Source organism: Coenobita brevimanus, chromosome 72 (assembly GCF_032717465.1).
Source record: "Coenobita brevimanus isolate Jiangsu-jjx chromosome 72, ASM3271746v2, whole genome shotgun sequence".
NCBI lineage: Eukaryota > Metazoa > Arthropoda > Malacostraca > Decapoda > Coenobitidae > Coenobita > Coenobita brevimanus.
In genome coordinates this window covers 42,659,506-42,673,408 of record NC_137025.1, presented here as the reverse complement: position 1 = coordinate 42,673,408, position 13,903 = coordinate 42,659,506, and positions in this window count along the sequence as shown.

Genomic DNA, 13,903 nt, shown 5'->3' with positions numbered 1-13,903 from the left:
CAAAGGGATAAGGGTGCATACGCAGTGTCCACCCCGGGTATTAGATTATAAGTAGTTCAACATATATTACTTAAGTCTATTATTTGCACATTATTGCGTTTGCACTATTAATTGTTACATTGATTAATACGATCCTGTCCGTAGGCAAAGACTAGTTTTACCACATACATTACAATTTGGTGACTTAATCAGTAGGCGTATACAATTATATGGATAGCACAAGTATACACAAGCTTACCTGCCCACCACACCTCCATACACGTTCTGTGGTCACATACAAAGCGTATTTATAATGTCTTGTTATATCACAGCCATACGATACGCACTTATACAATGTGTTTTAGTTGTTTCCAGTCTTCCAAGATGCTGTATACTTTGTCATTATTAAACTTCCATATAATCTGTTTTGTCACCGTTTATTTTGCTGTTCCTGTACTGGTCTAGCGTTTTACAATATACAGTGTTGCAACGTGGGAGATCTTGGCCTGTCACACAACCTGCACCTATTGTCGTAGTTCTGGTTATCATTCCCTAGCTAACAATAACAAGAGAGGTCAAAGGTTGGCGGACAGGAGGAGGAGGAGGTGGAGGAGGGGGAGGGATCTATGGGTTGGTCCACGGGAGAGGGAGGGAGGGAGGGAGAGGAGGGGAGGGGATGGGGGTTAAAAGTGAAAATGGAAGAAGGATAATCAAGAAGGAGAATAACACCAGAATCAAAATATAATGGAGAAAATAATACCAGTCCAAATATAATTAAGAATGACAATAATACCAATCAAAATATAAAAATGAAAATAATTCCAGAATGAAAATATATGAAAGAAAATACTAGAATTAAAATATATGAAAGAAAATGATACCAGATGATGATAAATGAAATCGCAATAGAAGAATAACATACAATAAAAAGAATGAGAAGAGAAAGAAGAGAAATGAAGGGAAGGGAGGAGAAAGGGAGGGAAGGGAGGAGAAAGGGAGGGAAGGGAGGAGAAAGGGAGGGAAGGGAGGAGAAAGGGAGGGAAGGGAGGAGAAAGGGAGGGAAGGGAGGAGAAAGGGAGGGAAGGGAGGAGAAAACGGAGAGAAGAGGAATGTGAAAGAAAACGGGGTGCAACAACGAAGGTAAAAAAATCAAGATGGCGCCCCGGATGTGACGTCATCAGGAAAAGGTGAAAATATGGATGAAAGAGATTCTGTAGCCCTGGGGTACACACACACACACACACACTCTCTCTCTCTCTCTCTCTCTCTCTCTCTCTCTCTCTCTCACACACACACACACACACACACACTCTCTCTCTCTCTCTCACACACACACACACACACACCTACGTAATACAGAAGCTAACAAACGTAGCCTAAGTCTCTCTCTCTCTCTCTCTCTCTCTCTCTCCCTCTCTCTCTCTCTCTCACAAATCCACCAACCTTCAGCTACGGTATCCGGAATGTAAGCCTGATCTAGACAGCTTGCAACAACACGGCGGAAAAACATCGCTGGAACGTAACCCTGCTTTACACCACTTACCCCCCCCCACCAAATCAACGCGTGCATTTTCCGACTCACCGACGCCAGCATGCAACGCGGATATAGCGTTTCAACACCCCCGGCCGAGGCGAAACACGAACGTCTACGATTTACAAACACGGGAACGCAATCCGGATTTAGACCGCGCCTTCCCCGCCCGCTTACGACACGACCAAAGCGAGATTAAATGAAATAAATAAATAAATAAATACACAAATAAATATATAAATTCACACTTACTTAAAATACTGAATAACTCAAAACCATATCTATCTATCTATCTTTCTATCTATCTGCCTGCCCACCTGCCAATCTATCTAATCTATTAATCTATTCATCCACCTATCTCTATCTATCTGTCTATCAATCTATATGCACCTACAAAAATACAAAAGGAAGAATCCACTATAACGCTGGTGAAGCTGTGTGTGTGTGTGTGTGTGTTTTCAATGTATTTATTATATGACTAACATAAATAAAGTTTTGATGTGTGTGTGTGTGTGTGTGTGTGTTTTCAATGTATTTATTATATGACTAACAAATAAAGTCGTGTGTGTGTGTGTGTGTGTGTGTGTGTGTGTGTGTGTGTGTGTGTGTGTGTGTTTTCAATGTATTTATTATATGACTAACATAAATAAAGTTTTGATGTGTGTGTGTGTGGGTGTGTTTTCAATGTATTTATTATATGACTAACAAATAAAGTCGTGTGTGTGTGTGTGTGTGTGTGTGTGTGTGTGTGTTTTCAATGTATTATATGGCTATCAAATAAAGTCGTGTGTGTGTGTGTGTGTGTGTGTGTTTTCAATGTATTATATGGCTAACAAATAAAGTCGTGTGTGTGTGTGTGTGTGTGTGTGTTTATTATATGACTGTCACATAAGTAGTCTTGATCAATATTAACCTTAGCACTTTAATACTTCCCTTACTTTTGTCTTTCCCTGTTTCAATCCCATATATCAGAGGAGAATGAAATGATGATGATGATGATGATGATGATGACGATGATGAAGATGACGATGATGACGATGAAAATAGTTATTATTATTATTATTATTATTTTGATATTAATTTTACCTCGCTTCTTATAATTATCTACTACCACTACCATCATAACAATCACAACTACCGTTACTTCTACTACTACTACTACTACTACTATCATTTTTACAGCAATAACGACTACCACAACAACAACCACCCTCACCCCATCTACTCGTACCATCACCACTACCACAAGAGCAACCACCACAACCATCCTCCTCCTCCTAACAACCACCATCCCGAGCCCCTCCCTTCAACCACAACTACCACAACTACCAACATCGGGCGGGTGTGGTTAGCAGGTCACCACGAAGCCGTATATGCAAGTCACCACACACAATATCCTCTCTCTCTCTCTCTCTCTCTCTCTCTCTCTCTCTCTCAAACACACACACACACACACACACACACACACAATCAAACATTTGACACTATCATTTAATTGTCAACTGCAGCTCTACACACTCTTTTGTGTAATGATGATTGGTGGTGGTGGTGGTGGTGGTGGTGGTGGTGGTGGTGGTGGTGGTGGTGCTGCTGCTGCTGCTGCTGCTGATGATGATGATGATGATGATGATGATGATGGTGGTGGTGGTGGTGAAGTTGGTGGTGGTGAAGGTGGTGGTGAAGGTGGTGGTGAAGGTGGTGGTGGTGGTGGTGAAGGTGGTGGTGGTGAAGGTGGTGGTGGTGAAGGTGGTGGTGGTGGTGAAGGTGGTGGTGGTGGTGGTGAAGGTGGTGGTGGTGGTGAAGGTGGTGGTGGTGGTGGTGGTGAAGGTGGTGGTGGTGGTGGTGGTGGTGGTAGTGGTGGTGATTATGATGATGAAGGATTTGACAAGAACTAAAATGAAAACCCCCAAACCACTGAATATCCATCTATCCATCCACCATCCAATCCCACAGTTCACCATCAGAAGCGTAGGGACCCGGGGCTAGTCTCCTCTCTAGAAATTTAAAGAAACATTAATCCCATGCTCCAGAGTGGGATTACAAAGTCAATCCCAACCCAACCTTGTACTGAAATCCCGAACAAGCCCACCAGGAACCAATTTACTGGTTATATGGTTACCACCCAGCGTAATAATTCGTTTCAAGTACAGGAAGCCACCTAGCTTGTCTCTCTGCAGCCACTGAAAGGTATCGCTACAGTGAGTGAATGGATGGTGTGGGGACTATATCTCCACCACCACTACTATTACTACTGCTACTACTACTACTACTGCTGCTGCTGCTACAACTACTACTACTACTGCTGCTGCTGCTACAACTACTACTACTACTACAACTATCCTAAATAAATCACTGAAGAAGAATTGTTTCGGACCATAAGTCACACCTGACATCACATCCCGCTACCTGAGAGAGAGAGAGAGAGAGAGAGAGAGAGAGAGAGAGAGAGAGAGAGAGAGAAATTACACCCGGCCCCCTGGTGCTGATAACAATAAACAATATCAAGTTAGTTATCGCTTTATTTACAAGTTATCTGAATATTTTTGAAGGTCCATTTATTTTCATTTTTTTTTTTTTTTTTATCTGCCATGCTATTTATATCTTGGTTATTATTTATCAGATTTATCGTGATTTGTTATTTTTACTCATAACGACTATTTATATACCAACAGCGTTCTTCATGGCTCCGTTATTTTTCTTCACTGTGTGGTCTTCCTAGGTTATTTTTGCTGTGTGTGTGTGTGTGTGTGTGTGTGTGTGTGTGTGTGTGTGTGTGTGTGTGTGTGTGTGTGTGTGTGTGTGACCTTATATAAATGTATCTTTCGTATTATTACTAAAGATAAGCCTTAATTATTGTGAGACAGGTGTGGAGGCAGGTGATGTGAGGCAGGTGTAAGGTGAATCAGGTGAGAAGACAGGTGTTTGGTTATGACTGCGGGTATGAGGTATATGAGTGGATTGGGGGGGCTAACAACATGAGACAGCTGTGTGGGTTGACGCAGGTGTAATGCATAAGGCAGGTGTTGATTGAGAGCCTAGACAGGTGTGAAGTAAGAGATAGATGCGCATAATGAGACAGGTAGAAGTGGTATATAAGCTTCAGTATGACAGGGTATGATGAAGGTATGTTTGTATTAAGAAGGGAGAGACAGGTGTGAAGTGTAGGGTGACAGGTGTGAGGCAGGTATGAGGTTATGAGGTAAGTATGAGGTATATGGTGTGAGACGAGGCAGGTGTGAAGTATGAGACAGGTGTGAAGTATGAGGCATGTGTGAGGTGAACCAGGTAAAGGTATGACATGATTAAAGTGACAGGTGTGAAATGAGACAGGTGTGAAATGAGACAGGTGTGATGACAGGTGTGAGGTGACAGGTGTGAAGTAAGACAGCACTGCCCACCAATTAACTTTCCCACAGTGGTCAGCCCAAACACACTTTCCCCACTATATCTCTATCTCTAATTCCGCATTATCTCTCACTCTTCTCTCTCTCACCATCCGTATTATATTTCTCGCGTTCCGTATTTTCTCTACCCCCGATTCTGTGTTTCACCAATATTTTCTTTATAATTTCCTGTCTTTAATTTCCCTTCAACTTTAATCTCCCAAAATTATCTCTTACCTCCCTCCGTATTCTTTCTCCCTTTCCCCATTTTCTGTATCACAATGTCCGTTTTCTTTCCACCTTATATTCCGTATTTTTTTCACTCATTTCTCTTTACCTCATCTTCTACTGTTTCTCTCTCCCTTATTTATTATTTTCTCTATCATTTTCTTTATTTTCTCTCATTTTTTCTTATTTTTCCATCAAATTCGCATTTTTTTCAGTCCTTATTTCCTTCCCCCTTTGTCTTTCTTCTCTCTCACATTCCGTATTATTTTTATTCTTCCCGGTTTCTTTTTGTCTTATTTTTCGTACTCACTCTCTCTCTGATTTTCTCTATTTCGCTTTCTCAAATTTCGTCCAACATTTCTTCTCCCTCGTATCTTCTTTTCAATTCCTCCAAAGATTCCGTGTCCCTTCTCTCTCTCTCTCTCTCTCTCTCTCTCTCTCTCTCTCTCTCTTCCGTCACACCACCGTTATTTAGTCAACTCTCTCTCTCTCTCTCTTCCGTCACACCTCCGTTATTTAGTCAACTCTCTCTCTCTCTCTCTCTCTCTTTTCCGTCACATCTCCGATATTTAGTCAACTCTCTCTCTCTCTCTCTCTCTCTCTGTTTCTCTCTTCCGTCACACCTCCGTTATTAAATCAACTCTCTCTCTCTCTCTCTCTCTAAATCAAGAGTTACAGCTTTTCTCACTCAGGCGAACGTCTTCACTCCAACACCTGGCGTCTTGAGGAACTTCTCTCTCTCTATCTTTATTTTCACACTTTCCTTTTTCACGTCTCTCACTTTTTCTTCCCTTACGTCTTCCATTTTAATTCTCTCTCTCTCTCTCTCTCTCTCTCTCTCTCTCTCTCTCTCTCTCTCATGCCTACCTTTTCCTGTTTCTCTGCCGTTACATCTCCGTTTCTTTAACAAATTCTCTCTCTCTCTCTCTCTCTCTCTCTCTCTCTCTCTCTCTCTCTCTCTCTCTCTCTGTCGTCAGTCTGTCTGTCTGTCTGTCTCTCTCTCTCTCTAAATTTCTTCTGTCTTCTCTAACTTCCTTTTTCATCTTCAGTTACTTTATTCTCTTCTCCTTTACCATCTTTTTCAATCACAAACTCACTTTCACATTTTCTTACATTTTTCACATTTTCACATCTCATATACTTCTCATTTTCTCACATTTTTCACATACTTCACATTTTCACAATTATCATTTTTCACAATTTTCACAATTTTCACAATTTTCACATTTTTCACAATTTTCACATTTTTCACAATTTTCACATTTTTCACAATTTTCACATTTTTCACAATTTTCACATTTTTCACAATTTTCACATTTTTCACAATTTTCACATTTTTCACAATTTTCACAATTTTCACATTTTTCACATTTTTCACAATTTTCACATTTTTCACAATTTTCACATTTTCGCCTTTTTCACATACTTCACATTTCTTCATATTTTTCACTTTTATTCACACTTCATATATTTCACATTTTTTCACATTTTCATACTTCACATTTTTCACATACTTCACATTTTTTTCACAGTCATTCTTCACTATTTTCACATTTTTTCAGTCATTTTTTTTCAAATTTTTCACATACTTCATTTTTTCACACTTCACATACTTCACATTTTTCATACTTCACATTTTTTCACTTTTCACATACTACGCATTTTTTCACATTTTTTCAACATTTTTTTCTCTTCAATTCTCTCCTCCTCTCCACTTCCTTCACTTCGCCCTTCTCTCCTCATGCCTCTTCTTCCACGTCCTTCGTATGATTTTTTACCTGCGGCGATAACCAACAGGTCAGTGAGTGGCCAGAGTTCTTTTTTTTCTTTTTCTCCTCCTCCTACTCCTCCTTTTTCTCCTTCTTCCTCTCTTTCTTCTTCTTCCTCCTTTTTTTTTCTTCGTCTTCTCTTTTCTCCTGCTCTTCTTCTTCTTCTTCTTCTCTTTTCTCCTCCTCCTCATCATCATCTTCTTTTCTCTTTCTTCTTCCTTTCCTCCTCCCCCTCCTTTTTCTTCTTCTTTTTCTTTATCTCCTCCTCCTCCCCATTCTTTCCCCTCTCTTTTTCTTCTCCTTCTTCTTCTTCTTCTTCTTCTTCCTCCTCCTCCTCCTTCTTCTTCTTCCTCTTCTGGTGGATTTGTTAAAAGAAGGCCTTTGGAGAGAAAAGTATCATATATATATATATATATATATATATATATATATATATATATATATATATATATCTCCTCCCGATGATTCCCTCTCTCTCCACAATCTGGGTAGTGAATCTCCGTTAAGGGTAGTTACATTTTACCGTAATTTGAAACAGTAGCCTCGCCGCAGGTCTCAAAGCAAGTCTACTTTTTTTTTTTATGGTGGTGGAGAGGGAGGCCTTCACGTAGTGGCACTGATATGGCCGGGTGCTGGAGCTGCCTGGTTATACAAACGTCCCTCAACTCCCTCCCTATCCCCCAAGAGGAGGACGACTGCTACCACCACTCCTACGACTAGTACCACTACGACTATTACTGATACTACTACGACTGTTACCACCACCACCAATACAACTACTACCACCACTACTACTACTATTACTACCACCACCACCACCACCACCACTACTAATACTACTGATACTACTACTACTACTGATACTACTATTACTACTACTACTACTAATAATAATAATAATACCACCACTACATCTACAACTACTACTACTAAAACTCTCCTTCCCATTCTTTGCTCCACCACCACTACTACTACTACTACTACTGATACTACTACTACTACTACTATTACTACTACTAATAATACCACCACCACTACATCTACTACTACTACTACTACTACTACTACTACTACTAAAACTCTCCTTCCCATTCTTTGCTTTTAAAAATCAATAGACTATACATAACTCATTCACTAAAGAGAATTTCCCGAATATTTAATCAATCGACTGAGAGGGGCAAAAATATAAGCAAGAGGCATCGCAAAAGGTAAATGATGAGGGAGATGGAGAGAGAGAATGCGTGGGTCATAAAGATGAAGGAATGGATGGATGGATGAACTAGGTGGTGAGTTATTGCAGGTACGACACACACACACACACACACACACACACACACACACACACACATTAATCTTGCTTAATAACTGAATGCACGAGTGAATAGACCTAATTGAGCTCGCCCCAATGCACGCACGCGCACACACACACACACACACACACACACACACATTAATCTTGCTTAATAACTGAATGCACGAGTGAATAGACCTAATTGAGCTCGCCCCAATGCACGCACGCACACACACACACACACACACACACACACACACACACACACACACACATTACATACATACATACATACAATGTCAACTCAACCGAAAAACTCTCTCTCTCTCTCTTTCTCTCTCTCTAATATTGCTCCTATACCCACCACATCACGTTCCTTCGATATTCCAGATGATTCTCTCTCTCTCTCTCTCTCTCTCTCTCTCTCTCTCTCTCTCTAATCGTGAATTACGTGATCACTGACGATATATTTTGGAAAGTAATCCTGTTCCTTACGCCATATAACCGCAAGCTAAAGGGAAAAGTGAGAGAGAGAGAGAGAGAGAGAGTAAGAGTAGGTCCCCACGCTTTGGCTCATCGTTTCCGCAGCACTTCTTCGTGACTAGCACCACTTTATGGCAGTCTGAGGCAAGTAAATGTGGACGGAGTATAGATTTTTATTTGCCCCCCAAAAAAAAAAAATAATGAAGATTGAGAAAGTTTTATTGATATATATATATTTTTTTCTTTCTTGCATTTTCTTTTTCATTTTCTTAATTTCTTTTTCTTTATTTTCTTACATTTTCTTTATTATTCTTACCGTAATTTTTCTTATCTCTATCTTTAATTTTTCTCTCTTTTCCTCAATTTTTTCTGATCTTTTCCGTCTTTTTTTTTTTTTACGTTTCGACAACTGCGATTTTCTTCAGCTCAATAAAATCGTCTCTCGGCTCAATAAAATCGTCCCTCAGCTCAATAAAATCGTCTCAGCTCAATAAAATCGTCTCAGCTCAATAAAATCGTCTCTCAGCTCAATAAATCCTCTCTCAGCTCAATAAATCCTCTCTCAGCTCAATAAAATCCTCTCTCAGCTCAATAAAACCGTCTAACAGAGCCACACCTTCAGTAAATACACCTCCATTTGAAATAAGATTTTTTCTTTATCACCCTCGCTCTATCTTTATTTACTGAGAGAGAGAGAGAGAGAGAGAGAGAGAGAGAGAGAGAGAGAGAGAGAGAGTGTGTGTGTGTGTGTGTGTGTGTGTGTGTGTGTGTGTGTGTGTTTATGTACGTACGTGAAAAGGCCATTGTATGGCATGAAAGGCTGTTTGTCTGGACGTGTGTGTCTGTGTGCACAAGTCAGTGTATGTGTAAGTCTGACCATGTGTACGTATCAGAGCGTGTCAGTGTGTACATGCATAATGGCCACGTGTGTGTGTGTGTGTGTGTGTGTGTGTGTAGGATGGAGCAAGCAGGTAATGTGTGTGTGTGCCATTAAAGATATCTCCAAGCACACACACACACACACACACACACACACACACACACACACACACACAGCTGACTCATATATCCTCAACCCTTTCCTTCCATCCCTCTTACCTTTCTCCCCAAACTTTCACTATTTCTCTCCACCCCTCCAACTTTTCTCTCCATCCCTCCACCGTACTTCTCCACTCCTGCACTCCTTCCCTCCACCCCTCCAATTTTGCTCTCCACCTCTCCAACTTTTCTCTCCACCCCTCCAAATTTTCTCTCCACCTCTCCGACTTTTCTCTCCACCCATCCAAATTTTCTCTCCACCTCTCCGACTTTTCTCTCCACCCCTCCATTTCTCTCTCCACTCCATCAATCTCTCAAATTCTCCTTACCTAGCCTCATCCACCTCATTCTTGGTCTTCTTCTCCTCCTTCTTACGAGACTAATAAAACGCCAACAATAATAATAATAATAATAATAATAATAACAATAATAATAATAATAATAATAAGGTATATATTTTCTGTTCACATTCACACAATCATTCCTTCCCCTTGCTCTGTCCACTCCCTTTCAACCCTTCCCTCTCTCTCTCCCCTCCCCTCCCCTTCCCTTTCCCTCCCTCCCTATCCACTCCTTTGCAACCCTTCCCTCCATCTTCCCCTTCCCTTCCCTCCCTCTCTCCCTTCCTCTTCCCCTCCCCTCCCCTCCCTCTCTCTCCTCCCTTCCCTCTCCAGCCCTCCATTCCCTATCTTCTTTTCACATCCACACATTTTCTCTCTCTCTCTCTTCCTTATTCACTTCTTCACCAACGTCTTCCCTTTTCCTTGGTACCCCTTGCAAGATGCCTTTCCTCTCTCTCTCTCTCTCATTTTACACCTCCCCTCACATCAACCTCCCCAATGACGCCTTTGTCTTTATTTTCTTTAACCTCAGACGATTTTCTTCATCTTACCAACACCCCCTCGTAAAGAAAAAATCATTCTTTCAACCCAGTGTCTTTATTTTTTCTTCCATTTTCTTCCCCCCCCCAACTCCAAATTCTTTTTCTCACCTTTAGCAAGACATCTTCAGTTTTTTCTTCATTTTTCTTCCTTGTTTTTCCTCCTCCTTCCTTTGTTTTCTTCCCAGATCGACATCATTTTCTTTCCCTCAACTTGCAAGACAACCTGAGGCTTTACGTGTGAAATAGTATCAGTAAATTGTTCTTCTTTTCCCTCACATTCACGTTCAAATCTTCTTTCCTTCGCTCCTTCCATCTTTCTCTATCCCCTTCCCCCTCTTCCTTCCCCCCTTCCCCTCCTTCCCTTTCCATCTTTCTCCATCCCTTTCGCCCTCTTCCTTCCCCCCTTCCCCTCCTTCCTCCTACCCCTTCCATTTTTCTACTTGTCTGTCTACCTAAGTCTACCCTGCCTAGCTTTCCCATTTTCCTTTTATTAATATATGTCTCGTTTTCTACACCTCAATTTTCATTCCTCCCTCCCATCATTTCATCCTCTTCCTTCTCTCCCTTCCTCCCTTTCCTTCTCTCCCTCCCCCCTTCTCTCCTTCTCTCCCTCCCCCCCTTTCCTTCTCTCCCTCCCCCCTTTCCTTCTCTCCCTCCCCCCCTTTCCTTCTCTCCCTCTCCCCCTTTCCTTCTCTCCTTCCCTCCCTTTCCTTCTCTCCCTCCCCCCTTTCCTTCTCTCCTTCCCTCTCTTTCCTTCTCTCCTCTCCCTTCCATTCCTATCCATCTCCAATTCTTCTCTTTTCCTTTCAACATCCTAAATCTTCTTTTCCATATCCATACACACATTCTCTCTCCCCCTCTCTCTCTCTCCTCACAGTCCTACTCACAATACTCTTTCTCCCTTCTCAATTTTATATCCCCTTTCATCTTCATCCTTTTTATTCCTCTCTCTCTCTCTCTCTCTCTCTCCATTCCACTCTTTTCCTTGCTCCTCTTTTTCCTCCCAATATTTCTTTTTTAATTCCTTATTACCCACAAAATCACAACTTTATTCCTTCCTTCCCTCCTTCCTCCTCCCCCTCCTTTCCTCCTCTCTCTTTTTCTTTCCTCCTCCTCCTCTCCCTTTTTTCTTTCCTCCCTCTTCCCTTCTCTCCTCTCTCTCCATGTTAAAAGTGTCCGCTGTCCAGAAGGCTGTCAGTTCGATCCAACGATGAGGAGGGGATAGTTTCACACGTTCGTAACACCTGTCTTTAACTGACTTATCCTACCGACATGAAATACACCCTTGCTGATTCCCCCACACCAATCCCCTGTGAGACGGCCCTAGCATGTATTCAATATGGACGGTGGGTGTTGGTGTTGAAGTGGTGATATGTAAAGGTGTGGGGTACGTAGAAAGGCTGGTGGACCTCAGGGAGCGGACTACCAAGGCTACACCCGAGTACGACACACACACACACACACACACACACACACACACACACACACACAAACACACACACAAATACTGCTCTCCCCCCTTTCCCACTCTCCCCCTACACATCCCTTCCCTTCCCTTCTCTTCCCCATCCCTTCCCTTCCCTTCTCCTCTCCTCTCCTCCCCTCCCCATCCCTTCCCCTCCCTTCTCCTCCCCTCCCCTCCCCATCCCTTCCCTTCCCCATCCCTTCGCTTCCCATCTCCTCCCCTTCCCCACCCTTCCCTTCCCTTCCTCTTCTCTCCCCTCCCCTCCCCTTCCCCACCCTTCCCTTCCCTTCCTCTTCTCTCCCCTCCCCTCCCCTTCCCTCCCATTCATTTAGCAATCCACTGAAGAAGGAAGAGTCATGATGAGCTTGAGCGATGGAGTGATTGGAGGGGGGGAGGGGAAAAGGGAGGGGAGGGGAAAAGGGAGGGAAGGGAAAAGGGAGGGGAAGGGAGGGGGGAAAAGGGAGGGGAAGGGAGGGGGGAAAAGGGAGGGGGGAAAAGGGAGGGGAAGGGAGGGGAGGGGAAGGGAGGGGAAGGGAGGGGAGGGGAAGGGAGGGGAAGGGAGGGGAGGGGAAGGGAGGGGAGGGGGAAAAGGGAGGGGAAGGGAGGGGAGGGGGAAAAGGGAAGGGAGGGGGAGGAGAAAAAGAAAGGGAGGGGGAGGAGAAAAAGAAGGGGAGGGAGGAGGGGGGGAGGGAGGAGGGGAAAAGGGAGGAGAGGGGGAAAGGGAGGGGAGGGGGAGGAAAAAAAAAAAAAAAAAAAGGATTGAGCATGGAAGGGGAGACATCTGAAGGACGGGAGGAAGAAGGGAGAGGAGGGAGGAGAAGAGGAGGAAGAGAGAGGAGAGGAGGAGGAAGAAGAAGAGGTAGAAGATATGAAAAGAGGAGGGAGAAGAGTGAGGAGAAGAGGTGGGAGAAGAGGGAGAAGAGGTGGGAGAGGAGAGAGAAGAGGTGGGAGAAGAAAGAGAGAAGAGGTGGGAGAAGGGAGAGAAGAGGTGGGAGAAGGGAGAGAAGAGGTGGGAGAAGGGAGAGAAGAGGAGGGAGAAGAGAGGGAAGTGGAGGGAGAGAAAATGGTGACAGTATCCCCGAGCTAGACCTTAATCGATCATACCGCCCCGCTAGGTGACGGGAAAGTGCTACCTCTCCCAGCAGGGCAGCCACCCGGGCGAGGCACGAACTCTCGATTCTTTGGTCTTGAGTCAGGCGCTTTACCACTGAGCCACCTTGCCCCCCCCCCGAGAAGAGGAGGGAGAAGAGGAGAAGAGAGGTGAAGAAGAGGGAGAAGAAGAGGAGAGGTGAAGAGGAGGGAGAAGAAGAGGAGAGGTGAAGAGGAGGGAGAAGAAGAGGAGAGGTGAAGAGGAGAAGAAAGGTGAGGAGAGGCGAAGAGGAGAAGAAAGGTGAGGAGAGGTGAAGAGGAGGGAGAAGAGAAGAAGGGAGAAGAGAGAGGAGAGGAGGGAAAAGAGAAGAGAAGGGAGAATAGTGACAAGAGGTGGGAGGGAGAGAAAGGGAGAGGATGGAGGGAAGGGGAGGGGAGAGCTAAGGTGAAGGGGAGGAGAAATGGGGGAAAGACAGGGAGGGAAGGGAGTGGATGGAGGGAAGGGGAGGGGAGAACAAGGGGGAAGACGAGCAGAAGGAAGGGAAAGGGAGGGGCCAATAAGAGAGAGGGAGGGAGGGAGGGAGGGGAAAGGGGAGGCAGGGAGGAAGGGCTTACAAGAGACACACACCTGGTCCTCCCTCCCTTCCTCCCTGGCCTCCCTTCCCTCCCTAGACATATATAAAGCATGGATCTTCAACATTGGACATCACTTCCTTCTGTGCCTACCTCAGAAGCACCACAAGGAACTAACTCACCAACATGTT